This window comes from Salvelinus alpinus, chromosome 15 (genome assembly GCF_045679555.1).
Source record: "Salvelinus alpinus chromosome 15, SLU_Salpinus.1, whole genome shotgun sequence".
Classification (NCBI taxonomy): Eukaryota; Metazoa; Chordata; class Actinopteri; order Salmoniformes; family Salmonidae; genus Salvelinus; species Salvelinus alpinus.
In genome coordinates this window covers 26,882,640-26,898,056 of record NC_092100.1, presented here as the reverse complement: position 1 = coordinate 26,898,056, position 15,417 = coordinate 26,882,640, and the positions used below count along the sequence as shown (strand labels likewise).

Here is a 15,417-nt window from a genome sequence, read left to right as displayed (position 1 = left end):
TTCGTTATATCCTTATTTTTGTCTCTGCTATAGTTTTCTTAAAAGACGTGAAGAGGGGGACTCAAAAATTTGGTCTCTACCAAATTGTTTGGTTGCTTATATTTTTCACGTCTAATAGACGTGAAGAGGGGGATTTGTCATATATACATATATTCATATACTGGCCTAGGGCCCTTCGGCTGCTTGTAGAGCCTGTTTGTAACCATAGGATTAAAAGCTTGCACAACACACCCCATGACTAAAACACAAGACTACTATTGCACAGAACAAGGTTCCTCATTGACACAATGCTACCCCATTGTGACAAGGATGCTGACCGCACAAAACAGTTATAGAAGCGCCAAACTAAACCGCCTGTCTTAAGTAATTGCTCACATCCCTCTAACTTAGGAAACCCATAGCCCCAGACAGTAACTGCCAGTTACAGTTCCCCTTATCACATGACTCCGGACACACAAACATTACATCGCATGAACACACACACTTCTCTCCCCTCTCTACTGGTCGGGTGCCAAGAGCAGAGGACACTGCTGTGCACCAATGGGGCTACTGTTCTGGCTAGAGCAGGCCCGCCTCCAACTCTTCACCGACCAGTCAGAAGAGCAGAACTACCAGAATCAACCAACATCATATTATGTATAAAACTTAATGCACGCTATGTTTAGGGGCTCTCTTCTGCTAGTTCCCTCTGAGCTAAATGAACGACCCCGTGCACGCTTTGCAAGATATCTTTACCTCTGAATAAACTGCCTTTACTATATACCAATCCACCCTGTCCAGCGTCTTGACTTGGTCTCCCTTCTCTAGTAACGAGTCATCAACACTAGCTGGCCTGGCGCATCGTTGCCCATGACAGGAAGTTAGGCTGGCGAGCAAGCATTTTAGCCAGGTAGGCTAGGACAACTAGACCTAAAGGCGTGTACTGTATGACAGTCATGAAAGAGAGGAGGATGACATTGATGTTACTGGGTGAGTCAACATATTGTATTATACTTGGGCGGTCACACAGAAATCAGTACCATGGGCAGCCATATCATATTTAGTTTACGTAGATTGGACTGAATCATTTTTGTTATCTTAGTTGTCACTGTACTAAGCATAGGTGATTTTATGATGTCGAAATATTGAAGTTGAAATGGTGTTAGAATAGTGGAGGCAGCTCCTGTTTTCTTTGCGACTTGCTGTAAATCTCTATGGTTCTACATCGGGCGTTCCCAAACTCTTTTGGCCTACGACTCAATTTTGACATCTCAAAATTCTCACGCCCCCAAATATGTGAAAGAAAAATGGAATTAACAACCAATGTTTACTTTTTTAATTGGTGTAATGGCTGTCAATTGCAAAACATTCTAACAGTATTTCTGATTGTATTATCAACTCACCATCATATACTTTTAATGTGGGGCTATGACAGTCAATTGCAAATTAGTTTAACAAAATTTCTCACCACCACTAATGAGATGGGTGTGCTTGATGCATGTCACGTCGGAGATTCTCGCGGTCGAGAATGGTTGACCCTGCGCACCTCATCACTCCTGTCACGTCCAACCCGGATCAATATTTGTTTTTAATGCTGACGAGATGTCGTCTGCATTAAAAACAATGTCAACTGAGCCAGGATCACAGTCAAACAGATTTTGCTGATTTGGTCACTCATCTGTGTAATTTTTTGTATTTCCCCTGCATGCTTGTGTTCAGTTCGTTCAGCTTCCCAAATGTGTCTGTTACATAGACAAGGAGACACATTTTATTTGAATTACCTAGAAAGTATACAAATACTGTTTTATACATTCATTGCGAATGACAACAGTTTCTCTCTTTCTCTCTCTTAATTAAAACAATATTTCTAACACTCCCCCTCGATAACCACCAAGACTCGGTGTGAATTAGAACATTGTCATGCTCTGATACCATATCTCCACATAGTTTTGCGAACAGGCGTACGCAATGTAGTTTACAATCAAAGTTACCTGCTGCATATCTCAGAGATCTGCGCTCAGCTCTTTTGCCACCAGTTGCTCTCGGTTTATCCATTATAGCTCAGTGGTTGTATCATATAATGAGTCCATATGGCAGAGGGAGACACATTCATAAATCTTCTTAAAGTTAGGCGTCACGCTAGCGGGACAACCTCCGGGGGAACTGAAGGGCGCGCAATTCAAATAAATAATCATAAAAATTATGGATATTAAACATTTAGGAACATACAAGTGTCATCAGTTAAAAGCTTAAACTCTTGTTAATCTAACTGCACTGTCCGATTTACAATAGGCTTTACAGCGAAAGCATGCCATGCGATTGTTTGAGGATGGCGCCCCACATCAAAATATTTTTCCACCGGCACAGGTTTCATAAATTCACAAATAGCGATTAAATATTCACTTACTTTTTGAAAATCTTCCCCTGATTTGTCATCCAAAGGGTCCCAGCTATAACATGTAGTGTCGTTTTGTTAGATAAAATCCTTCTTTATATCCCAAAAAGTCAGTTTAGTTGGCGCCATCGATTTGAGTAATCCACTCATTCAACTTGCCAAGATAGGAATCCAAAAATCTTCCCCTAATCTTTGTTTCAACAAGTCAAAATACGTTTCTATAAAATCATCAGATACCCTAAAATGTAATTAAACTATAATATTTCATACGGAAATAAGTATGTTCAATTGGAAAACGATATTAGCAGGTGCGTGTCCTCTTCCTCAAGCGCGCATACACAAATTTCCAAGTTTGTATCCCTGTGGTAAAACGTATTATTCTTCCTCGTTTTGGAAGAAACAAGCCTGAAACCTTGAAGTGCTTACACCCAGTGGAAGCCATAGGAATTGCATCCTGAGAGCTACATTTCAAAATGCCCCTATACTTTCCATTGTAAGAGCATGGGCTCTCAAAAAAAGAAACTGGTACTTTTTCTTTGGATATTCTCCTACCAGCTTATTTGAACATTTCTACAAACTTCAAAGTGTCAGCTTTCCATTGGTACCAAGTATATGCATATCCTGGCTTCAGGGCCTGAGCAACAGGCAGTTTACTTTGGGCACGTCAGTCAGGCGGAAATGAAGAAAAATAGACCCTGTCTTGAAGAAGATCAAGAGTGTAGAGGCCTGCCCACTGTCCCGTGATCGATGGAGCCCATTCTGTGCAAAAGCCCACCATTCGATCCCATGGAATCGTTTTTCATCAAAATAGCCACGCAGCACACTGAACTGTGCAGTTTCATGCTCGGGAATCGTGTGACAGAACAATATGTCCTCTTGAATAGCATCCCCAGAACAAAAGTCAAAGCATGGGCATCTCGGCCCTTACAGCTAACGTCCATTTGGAGCGCATAAGGTGGGGAGTTTTTGAGTCGTATGTTCTGGGGCTGTTTTTTATGGTTTGGGCTAGAACCCTTAGTTCCAGTGAAGGGAAATCTAAACGCTACAGCATACAACGACATTCCAGACGATTCTGTGCTTCAAACTTTGTGACAACAGTTTAGGGAAGGCCCTTTCCTGTTTCAGCATGACAATGCCCCCGTGCACAAAGCGAGGTCCATAAAGAAATGTATGTCGAGATCGGTGTGAAAGAACTTGACTGGCCTGCACAGAGTCCTGACCTCAACTCCATCGAACACCTTTGAGATTAATTCTAATGCCGACTGCGAGCCAGGCCTAATCGCCCAACATCAGTTCCCGACCTCACTAATGAGCTTGTGGCTAAATGGAAGGAAGTCCCCGCCGCAATGTTCCAACATCTAGTGGAAAGCCTTCCCAGAAAAGTGGAAGCTGTTAAAGCAGCAAGGGGGGGACCAACTTCATATTAATGCCCATGATTTTGGAATGATATGTTCGACAAGCAGACAAGCAGGTGTGTGTGTGTGTGTGTGTGTGTGTGTGTGTGTGTGTGTGTGTGTGTGTGTGTGTGTGTGTGTGTGTGTGTGTGTGTGTGTGTGTATATATTTATGTATATGTAGAAAATAGTAAGAAAAAATGAAAACCCTGGTCCTCCCCTTCATCCTCTGAGGAGCCTCCACTGATGTGAATGTGTGTGGGTTTTGTATGGGACTCTCAGTGTAGTGTGTGTGAGTGTGTATATGGTTTGTATGTCTAGTCTAGTCTGGATGGTGAGATACTTCTTTCTCTCTCCACCCCAGGGACTCTTGGGGCATGGCCTTTCAGGCTATGACTTTGCTCTCTCTCTCTCCCTCTGATCATGCTTAGAATAATTCCTTGTAATGCTTGTTAATGCCTTGTAACTTAAGTGTATTCCATTTGGATGTGAATCCATTCATTTTTTTCATCCCACCCTCACCACCCCCTCCTCCGCCCCATGGGCTCTTGTTGTGGATATACTGTAGCTGTGCACAAAACAAAACATCATGGATAACTCATCTTGTTTTTGTAAAAATTTTGTGGAACAAGTCACACACGGATAGAATCAGCCTGCATACATTGATATTAGATACAGATATTCTAAATACAATTAATGAATTCAAACATAAATACATTACATTAACTGCTCTTGTAAATGTATCTAATGTTGTTTCCTTGGCGCCATTCATATGAGCTATAGAGAGCTCTAGTGAAAGGACGCCACAGAAGTTTTGTAGCCATTGAGTTATGCTGAGCTTATGTGGATGTTTCCATCTGGTCACCAACATTCTTTTTGCCTTGGTCAGTCCAGACAACCATACTCTGGAACTGTGAGATTCTGTGAAGAGTCCTCGTTCAACAATAGTATATTAGGAAGTTAAGGAATGACAGCACCAACTATCATCGACACAGACCTGGCAACCTGTGACCAGAAGGTCTTCAAACTGGGGCAGTTACACGTCATGTGTATGTAAAATATGTCCCAATATTTATTTGAGAACAGAACAGACAATTTGGATGAGGAGCAAGTTTAAATTGACAGCATTTCCACGTAGTCAAATAAAATCTGTGAATTAATTTGTAGTGTAGTAGTTGATGATTCAAATTTTGGGAGGATATTGAGATATTGTTCCAGATTCTTTTCCAATCTGTATTCTGTTGGTAGTCTTTAAAATATACAGTTTATATTCCCATTGGTTTATGGAGGGCTTCTAGTAGTTATTTTTTTATATATAGATTGGATACAAAACCTTTGTTCTGACTACCTAACAACTCAGCAAGTGGATGGAGTGAGAGTGGTTGACACCATGAACTCCATAGGTGCGCATAGCCGTTCTTAACTCAAGAAGAAGAAAAAAGACGAACCAGGTAAATTATACATGTTTTTTAGGTCATGAAAGGATAATAAATCTTCGTCATTCATTATGTCCAAAAGTCTCTGAATTCCTTGTTTGGACCATTCTTGAAAAGAATTAATTATAATTCCCTCTCAAAGGTAAGAAATAAGGAGGTATTTCTAAATATTGATGTTTGGATATGCCATCGGACTTCCCAATTACCAAGTTTTTACATTTGATGACAGGTCTGTATTGAGTGAGCAAAGATTGGTCCAAACAGAGTACAACAGAACTTAGGAGATAAGGCAGAAAATAATTTCTTAAGTGGGCGGATCACTAAAGACAAAGCATATAACTTGAAGTTGGGTAAACCTAGACCCCCCAAAACCTTTAGGTTGCTGGAGTATAGTCATCTTAACTCTGGGACGTTTCCCTTTCCATTTAATATTTGAGATTGAACTTTAAAAAAATTCCCAGTACCCTAATGGCGTGGGCAAAGGAAGCATGCTAACAAAAAAATGTAGTCTAGGCAAGACATTAATTTTGACTATTGAAATTCGACCTGATAAAGTTACTGTTAGAATAAACCATCTGTCGAGATCTGCTGTAATTGCAGCTGTAACTTGTTTGTAGTTCTTTAAAACAATTGTATCTAGAGAGGGAAAATGTTCAATATCCAGGTATTTAAAATGGATCACAATTGGTATATAATATTGCTTTGTTAAATGGAAGCATAGATTATTTAGAGAGGTTGATATTGTGGCTTGATGTACTGCTGAATTGTCTGAATATACTTACTACATTAGGGAGGGATTGAGGTATATTGTCAAGGTACAATAATATGTTATATACAAATAATGAGATTTGGTGATACGTTTCCTTAATAACTGATATTTGCCTTATATCTTGGGATTTATGTATTATTTTTAGCTAAAGGCTCCAGTGATAGGGAATATAGGAGGCATAACATATAGGCATAACAGATAGGGCATAACATAGTCATAAACATTTAGCCAAATCCCATGCGTTCCATAGTATACCAGAGGTAGGACCATTTCAGACGGTCAAAGGCCTTCTCTTCATCAATTGATAGGACTGCACAGGAGGATGGTATACAGTTCCTTCCGAAAGTATTCAGACCCCTTAACTTTCTCAGTGTTGTTACGTTAGTCTTAATCTAAAATTGGTTAAATTAAACAATTTCCTCAGCAATCTACACACAATACCCCATAATGACAAAGCAAAAACAGGTTTAGACATTTTTGCACATTTATTAAAAACAAAAAATAAATACCTTACTTACATAAGTATTCAGACCCTTTGCTATGAGACTCGAAATTGAGCTCAGGTGCATTCTGTTTACATTGATCCTCCTTGAGATGTTTCTACAACTTGATTGGAGTCCACCTGTGGTAAATTCAATTGATTGGACATGATTTGGAAAGGCACACACCTGTCTGTATAAGGTCCCACAGTTGACAGTGCACCAGTGCAAGCCATGGTGTCGAAAGGAATTGTCCGTAGAGCTCTGAGACATGATTGTGTCGAGGCACAGATCTGGGGAAGTGTACCAAAACATTTCTGCAGCATTGAAGGTCCCCAAGAACACAGTGGCCTCCATCATTCTTAAATGGAAGAAGTTTGGAACCACCAAGACTCTTCCTAGAGCTGGCCACCCGGCCAAACAGCAATTGGGGGAGAAGGGCCTTAGTCAGGGAGGTGACCAAGAACAAATACAATTGTCAAATTACGAGACTCGTTGGTTTAGTCACAGAAAAAGATAGGAACCTTACCGCTAACCATGATTGGCTGAGATAATGGATGGGCTGGACATGCCGAGAGATGATTTCAGATTGTTCTGCCATGTAGCACGCTTCTGTCTATAACATGAGCTGGTCAGTATGTGTAGGTAATGCTTTCTAACACAGCTTTTTTTAAAGAGATGGGGGGGGCTAAGGCTTAAGAGGGTGTGAACAATGCTGAATGGGTGTAGACAAAGAAGAGCTCTCCAGTAGGTTTACCAAAACATTCACAGGGCCATTTTCTCAAAAGTGGGGTTACAAGTTTATCAACTTTCAAAGCAGAATATTAATTTCCCGTTGTTCCTCAACTGTAGTGTATGATATACCATTTTCTAGCTCTGAGTCTCTACTTTTACCCGATATAAAAACAACTTTCAAATTTTGCTACCTTAAGCGAATCGATCCGGTCACATTTGATGATTAATCATTCTCTCTCCTTCTCGGCTAAGAAACTGTTCTTCTGTTGACGAGTTAGTAAATATAAAGTGGACTCCAGTTCGGTTATATTTTTTAGTTGAGATTTGTTCAAACCAGAAGCAAATACTTTTGTATTGTTTCTAAATAACCATTTAATGGCATCCTACAATAATCTATTGTCATTCACAGACCCTTTGTTGAGAAGGATAAATCTATGTAAATCAGACCTGAATTGATTACAGAAATCCACGTTTTTAAAGGAAGTGAGATTAAATCTCCACCTTGTGGCACGATTTGGGGCATTAGTTATTGAACATTTGCATGATGAACCGGCCTGACATATGTACAATTTCCACCTTCCATACTGGATGCACTAACTGTGATGAAAGTAATATATAATCTATCCTTGAAAGTTATTGGTGCCTAGCGGAGTAAAAGGTATATTCTTTCAGCTGTGGATTATGCACTCTCCATATATCTGCTAGTGCAAAATCAGAGACCATATTTCGCAACGCTATGGTGGCTGGTGGTGCACTTCCCAATTTGTTAGATTTATCCATTGTCGGTGTAACGTCTGCTTTCAACTCACACTCTCAAACACGTAGATCCCCTGAACGCAGCTCACTTTCCAGCCCACTTTCCAGCTCACACTCTCAAACACATAGATCCCCTGAACGCAGCTCACCCTCCAGATCCCAATCAGCTGAATTCTGATCACCTGTGCACACACCTGTATTTCATTATCACATACCATTATTGTGAGGTATTGTTTGTTTTGTGACACACTTCTATTTGGAGCACTGTTTTTCCCGTAATTATCCTCCCGTGTATTTTAAGAAATTCACGGAAAAAATTATTTCACATAGGCAAGGATTGCCTATGTGAAATATTTTTTTTTGTGAATTTCTTAAAAACATTTATTTATGCATATGCCCCAAATACGATTGTTTTTTGTTTTGTATCCTTATCCAAAGTGCTTTCTGGAATATCTGATTTCCGTGTGGTTTTAGGTGGTGACATGAAACAACACTCAACCCGACTGATCATTCCCTTGGTCTAATATATGGCGAAACACGATTACGGCGAAACACATAATTACCCCTTTTTGTTTTATTAGTAGCAGAAGAAAACAACAGCCACTACGAAGTTGTTGTTTTCTATTTTGCTTAAATCATCCTCATTATATGAGTTTCCTGGAGCATGGCAATATCTACTCCTTTCCTATTCATAATATCAGGACAACTACTATGCTTTTTTTCCATTTATGCCCTGTAAATTCCAAGAAATTACACATAACTTAACATTTTTGAAAATACTTTGTTGCAAATGTAATAATGAGTACATTCCCATTTGAAAGTAATTAAATGACTAATCAAATCAGCATAGAATACTGTATGTAAAAAAAAAAGAAAATCCCATAAACCCTCCCAAATCGCAAATCTTTCCCTAATCTCCCACCTAAAAGGGAAAAACGTGTGATTATATTGCAGTTGTATTATACTCGTAATATCTACAGGATCTGTTTCTCATAGACTCCAACAGCTCTGTATCCAGTTGGAAGACAATAACAAATCGCCCATCCACAGGGCTCCTTCTATTTATTTATTTAGTCCCATAATCTAAGTATCAAATCAATTCTACTGGACTAGAAGAAAAAGATCATGAACAAAATGAAACCATTTATGGTGAAATAAAAATAAATAAATGTAAAACCAAATAATGTTTGTCCAGTTGCGGTTTGATAGGGACACAGTATAAGCCATTCAACAGATCATGAATTGGTCACTACTGCTCAGTTCCCTCTGGGATATTCTATTAGTGGGTCCCATCTTGGCGGGTCAAATAAAAAAAACGAAGTGAATGGAACACCCGGCCACAGAAAGATAGGGGTTGAATATAAATAATTAATTCAGTCAAGAAAGCAGCCGTGCGCTATAACATGACAGTAAATCATATTTTGGAGTGAAATAATGTCTTACTTTGTTCTGTTTATATCCGTATTGATTTGTCTATATGAGGACTGACAATACTCAATCAGAAAGATGCGATTATGTCCAACGAGTTAGTTTTGATAGAAGCAAATCAATAATGAATTGCAAAGTCTGTGGCAGATCGTACAAATCTTATTCTGTCATACCTGGGATATTTGTGGGTGTTACATGCTGACCACACCGGCCCGCATTGCATGCGCGAGTGTTGCAAAATAAATGTACACATTCATGTTATTCAATCATTACACCCACACTGCTCGCGCACGTCAACGAGCATCTGCGTAGCCAGGCGCTAAAATAGAACTTGGTGCGTAGCAAGTCCCACCTCCCTCATCTCCTCATTGGTTTTTAGGAGCATATACCCACGTGGGTGATTGAAAGATTAACTTTTTTATTTGTATTTTTTATTACCTTTATAATATATATTACATATTATATTTACCTCTAGGCATGTCAGTTAAGAACAAATTCTTATTTACAATGACGGCCTAGGAACCGTGGGTTAACTGCCTTGTTCAGGGGCAGAATGAAAGATCTTTACCTTGTCAGCTCGGGGATTTGATCTAGCAACCTTTCGCTTACTGGCCCAACGCTAGGCTACCTGCCGCCTCAACTGAGTTCCACACTCCAGACCAGTTGGTGGTGGTAATGCAGCTTAAAACTTCTTATGGCTGCAGTCCCGTTAACGGGATCGATATGACAACAGCCAGTCGAAGTGCAGGGCGCCAAATTCAAAAAACAGAAATGTCATAATTAAAATTCCTCAGACATTCATTTGTCTTATATCATTTTAAAGGTAATCTTGTTGTTAATCCCACCAAAGTGTCCGATTTCAAATAGGCTTTTCAGCGAAAGCACTACAAACGATTATGTTAGGTCACCACAAAACCACAAAACCACAGCCATTTTTTCCAGCTAAAGATAGCTTCACAAAAACCAGAATAGAGATTAAATTAATCACTAACCTTCGATTATTTTCATCAGATGACACTCATAGGACTTCATGTTACACAATACATGCATGTTTTGTTTGATTAAGTTCATATTTATATAAAAAAATCTGAGTTTACATTGAGGCGTTAGATTCACTAGTTGCATAAACATCAAGTGACTTTGCACAGCCACATCGTTTCAACAGAAATACTCAACATAAATATAAATGATAATACAAGTAATACACATAGAATTATAGATATACCTCTCCTTAATGCAACCGCTGTGTCAGATTTCAAAAAAACTTTATGGAAATATAAACCATGCAATAATCTGAGACTGAACTCAGATGATTAGCCAAATTAGCCACCATGTTGGACTCAACAGAAACCAGAAAATACATGATAAATGTTTCCTTACCTTTGATGAATTCATCAGAATGCAGTCCTAGGAATCCCAGGTCCACAATAAATGCTTGATTTGTTCGTTCATGTCCGTTATTTATGTCAAATTAGCTACTTTCGAATTGTTTACCAAATACCCTAACCAAAGTCTCAAAGTGCGACCACTATAACGTGACGAAATGTCCCAACGTTCCGTTACAGTCAGTAGAAACATGGCAAACGATGTACTGAATCAATCTTTAGAATGTTGTTAACATACATCTTGAATAACGTTCCAACCGGAGAATTAAATCGACTTCAATTGAGAGATGGAACAGAGCTGCCTCTCACGTGAACGCTCGTGTTGAATGCATGGTCACCTCATGGCACCTCATACTAAATTCTGTCTCCTTCGACCCCCCTTCACATTAGAGTCATCAGACTTAGTTCTATTGACTGCTGACATCTAGTGGAAGCCGTAGGAAGTGAAAACCCATCCATATCTCTCTGTATTTTGAATAAGAGCTTGGTTGAAAATATGGCACCCCCAGAAAAAATCCAAACAGGAAGTGGAACTTCTCAGGTTTTTGCCTGCCATATGAGTTCTGTTAATCTCACATATTTAATTCAAACAGTTTTAGAAACTTTAGAGTGTTTTATATCCAATACGAATAATAATATGCATATATTAGCAACTGAGACTGAGGAGCTGGCCGTTTACAATGGGCACCTTTCATCCAAGCTACTCAATACTGCCCCTTCAGCCATAAGAAGTTAAAGTTGGTTGCCAACCACCGTATAAAGTCCAAAGAAGAAGAAGAAGCCTGAAGGAGGAGAGATTATTAGAAATCAACTCAGTTTACCCTTTTGTCAAATTAGCTACCAACAGGAAGCTAGCAAGCTAAATTGCCATAAATGTTTAATGCTTTTCGACCTGTCCCCAAATTAATATAGTTGGTTCAGAGTTTGTTTTTATATTTCAACCTGCATGTCCAGATCGCGTCTGGTGTGGGTGGACAAAATCAACATGCGCTAGAGAGCGGTGTGGTCAGCATGCTAGACCATATTATGCGCCTGTTCATGGGCCCGTGCCCACATGATCAAAAATGATGTGCGGCCTACAGGACCTTGGTCGGGGGAGTTGAATCAAGCATTGGCTTGACTTGCCTCTCGTAGAAAGAAGTCCATTGCTTCCGAGGCTTCCGTGAAGTTCTTGTTGTTGAAGGTGATCAGCAGCTTTGCCGGGTGAACCACGCCGTACTCAAGTTGTTTTTGCACAGTAGTCGTCTCAACTCATTGTAGGTAGCTTACTGTTTCCGTAGCTCTGCAGGTAGATGCTGATCGTCTGTACCTGGTACTTCAGTCTCCTCATCTCTCGCGCCACGCAAAGAATCATTTGTTTTGCTTTGAAGCTATGTAGCCGTGTTATCATACACCGGTTGCCATTTGTCATAGGTCAGTGTGATGAGCAATGTTCACAAAAGGAGGGGGGACCAAGCTTCTCTTGACCAAAAAGTTAATAGAATTTTCTTTTTTACATTTGACATGTTTACCAATTCCATGATCGAGTCCAATTATTCTCAAATAGATTTTTTTTGCTGTGGTTTTCTAACACCTGTATATTTTCCTCCAACAACGTATTTGCCATTAGCAATTTATCATAGTTCTTCTCCACCGTTTACAGCCGAGAGTGTAATGCGGTAGCTGAAACCTCGAGATATTTTTTTTTTGAGACACAGTTAGTTACCGTGGTTTGAAGTTTCTCCCAGAGTGTCATGGATTGGACTCAATTTGGTGTCAAGAGATGGAGGATATTTCCTCGCGGACAATATCTCTGATCATCTTTGCAAGTGCGTCGGGATCTATTGGAGTGCTACGTGTTTTACACAGCATCCGCGTGTAGTTTAAGGTTTGCACCAAACACAAGTAAAAAAAATAAGTAAAAAAAAATAAAAAACATTAAGTGAAGCAATACTGTTTCAATTCGTAATCTTGAAAAATAACGATAGATCTGTCGTGGATAAAGTCTTAATTTGAGTGTAACGATCGTCTGTGGTGGTAGAAGGATCGGACCAAAGCGCAGCGTGGTAAGTGTTCATGATGATTTTTAATTCAAACTCAGAACACTAAACAAAACAATAAACGATGAACAAACGAAACAGTACCGTGTGGCGACAAACACTGACACGGAAACAAACACCCACAAACCAAAAGTGAAACCCAGGCTACCTAAGTATGATTCTCAATCAGGGACAACGATTGACAGCTGCCTCTGATTGAGAATCATACCAGGCCGAACACAAAACCCCAACATAGAAAAACACACATAGACTGCCCACCCCAACTTACGCCCTGACCATACTAAATAAAGACAAAACAAAGGAAATAAAGGTCAGAATGTGACATTGAGGGAATTCTGGAATCTGTTGGTATCATCAGAAATATTAGTGGTTTGGTTCATCAGGCTTGCTTCCTAACACTATACTATAGCTTAATTTACACATATCTCATTTACTGTAATATTGTCTGGGCCAGGAAATATGCCTCCTACCTACACAAATGACTCATCATACAAAATACATTTGCAAGACAAGCCACCTCCTCTAATTACCTGGCTCCATCTGCAACTTTGTTTAATTAAGAAACTCAATAACTTGTCTATTTACGACATGAATGTACGCCAATTATGCACTTTCATCTACACATACTCGTACTTCGCAGATAGTTTACCTAAACCCTTCAATGGATGCTTCCAGGTTAATTCTGAAATCCATCTACAGTTGAAGTCAGAAGTTTACATACCTGACTCAGTAACACCAGCTCTGTCAGGAGGAATGGGCCAAAATTAACCGAACTTATTGTGGGAAGCTTGTGGAAGGCTACCCAAAATGTTTGATCCAAGTTAAACAATTTAAAGGCAATGCTACCAAATACGAATGGAGTGTATGTAAACGTCTGACCCACTGGGAATGTGATGAAAGAAATAAAAGCTGAAATAAATCATTCTCTCTACTATTATTCTGACATTTCACATTCTTAAATAAAGTGGTGATCCTAACTGACCTAAAACAGGGATTTTTTACTGGGATTAAATGTCAGGAATTGTGAAAAACTCAGTTTATATGTATTTGGTTAAGGTGTATGTAAACTTCCGACTTCAACTGTGTATAACACAAGACACTGCGATAACCTTCACCCTCCCTACCGCCGCACCTCACATGGTCAATTCTCTATCAGATACAGAGGAACCATACTCTGGAATTCTTATCTTCACATTGCAAAAACCTCATCATCCCTCAATAACTTCAAGCAAAAACTGTGAGTCAGCCTGATGAATCAAACTACACAATAATCCCCTCCATGTAGCCTAACTCTAGCCTAACACACAAACATGCACACACACGTAGTCAAACATGTTTTTTCTTGTATACTGAGTATATAATGTACACTTATAATGAATATGCTTTGTTTAACTGATTGAACAAACTTTTGTTTTGGTACTTATATTTGTGGTGTGGTTTTCATATTAGCCTTTTTGTGCTTCCAACCTCACCTGCACACCGTTTTTACCAGTTTTTATTATCTGTACTCTTATGTCTTTCACTTATTTCCTTTGGTGCAAATAACTAAAACCGAAAAACATTTCTTGACCTTACAGTTCCTGTAACTCAACTGCAGTAAATCATTTTTGCGTAGTTAGATAATTCATTTAAAAGACTTTGTTAACATATTAATTGCATAGTCTTATTATGCGCCCACTACAGGCTGACCCCTTCAGGGGCTCCCTAGAGCAGAGCAGTATTACAGGAACACAAAGGGCTCTGCTACTGCTGCTGGAACCCAGGCTGGCCTGCTTTATGGTTGTCACTGGCTCTCAGGTGTGAGATGTGAGGACTGATATGGTCTGTCTTGTCTTGATCAAGTGATTGAAGCGAAGGCTACAGGTTTTAATTATTCAGATAATGACAGATCTTAGATCTGTTAGTAATTGAGTTAGGTTATGAAGTTGAAGATGTGCGGAATGGAAGAATATTCTACATTCTTTGATTTATTAGGTAGGCCTACTCCGCAGATACCTGTTTGACTGTGTCAAGGACAATTCAGTAGTGAATCTGTTTCTCATCTATTGTCCCTGTGTTTGTCTGGGCAGGAGATGACCATGGAGGAGAGGATGCTGATTAGTGACCTGAGTAAGTGTGACTTTGGGGAGCTCCACCCCATGCACAAGGAGAAGGCGGAGGCTAGGGCCATTACTCAAGCAAGAGATAAATGACTACTCCAATACATTGGATTGAGTGTAATTGCTATGGATTGACAATATTGTGAGAGCAAACGGGGTTAATATTAAAACTGGTTGAGATCAAGCAGGCTTTATTGTCATGATAAGGTATTTTCTGATAAATATTTAATTCCAGGTAATGAAAGAGGCCAACCAGAAAATAGTGGAGGAGTATGTCTTCTGTATGCATGACCACCACCGGGTGCACGTCGGCAACATTAAGATTGAGCCCACTGGTCTGTTCCGAGTGCAGGGGGAGCACCATAAACAAGGCATGTTGAAGAAGAGGATCCAGGATGTCATCATCACCTATGCAAAGTGAGACTGGCTCGGCACAGAACATTGACTGGATGGTAAAGGAGAGTTTACAGGAGTAGAAATGGTTAATGAAAGAGACGGTTTGCTGGCCAGAGAAACACTATGGA

General features: G+C 39.7%; 1 pseudogene; it reads left to right on the top strand.

The window, feature by feature from the left end:
* LOC139539304 (DNA topoisomerase 1-like) overlaps positions 1-15,417 on the top strand; it is a 58,138-nt pseudogene that overhangs the window by 26,722 nt on the left and 15,999 nt on the right.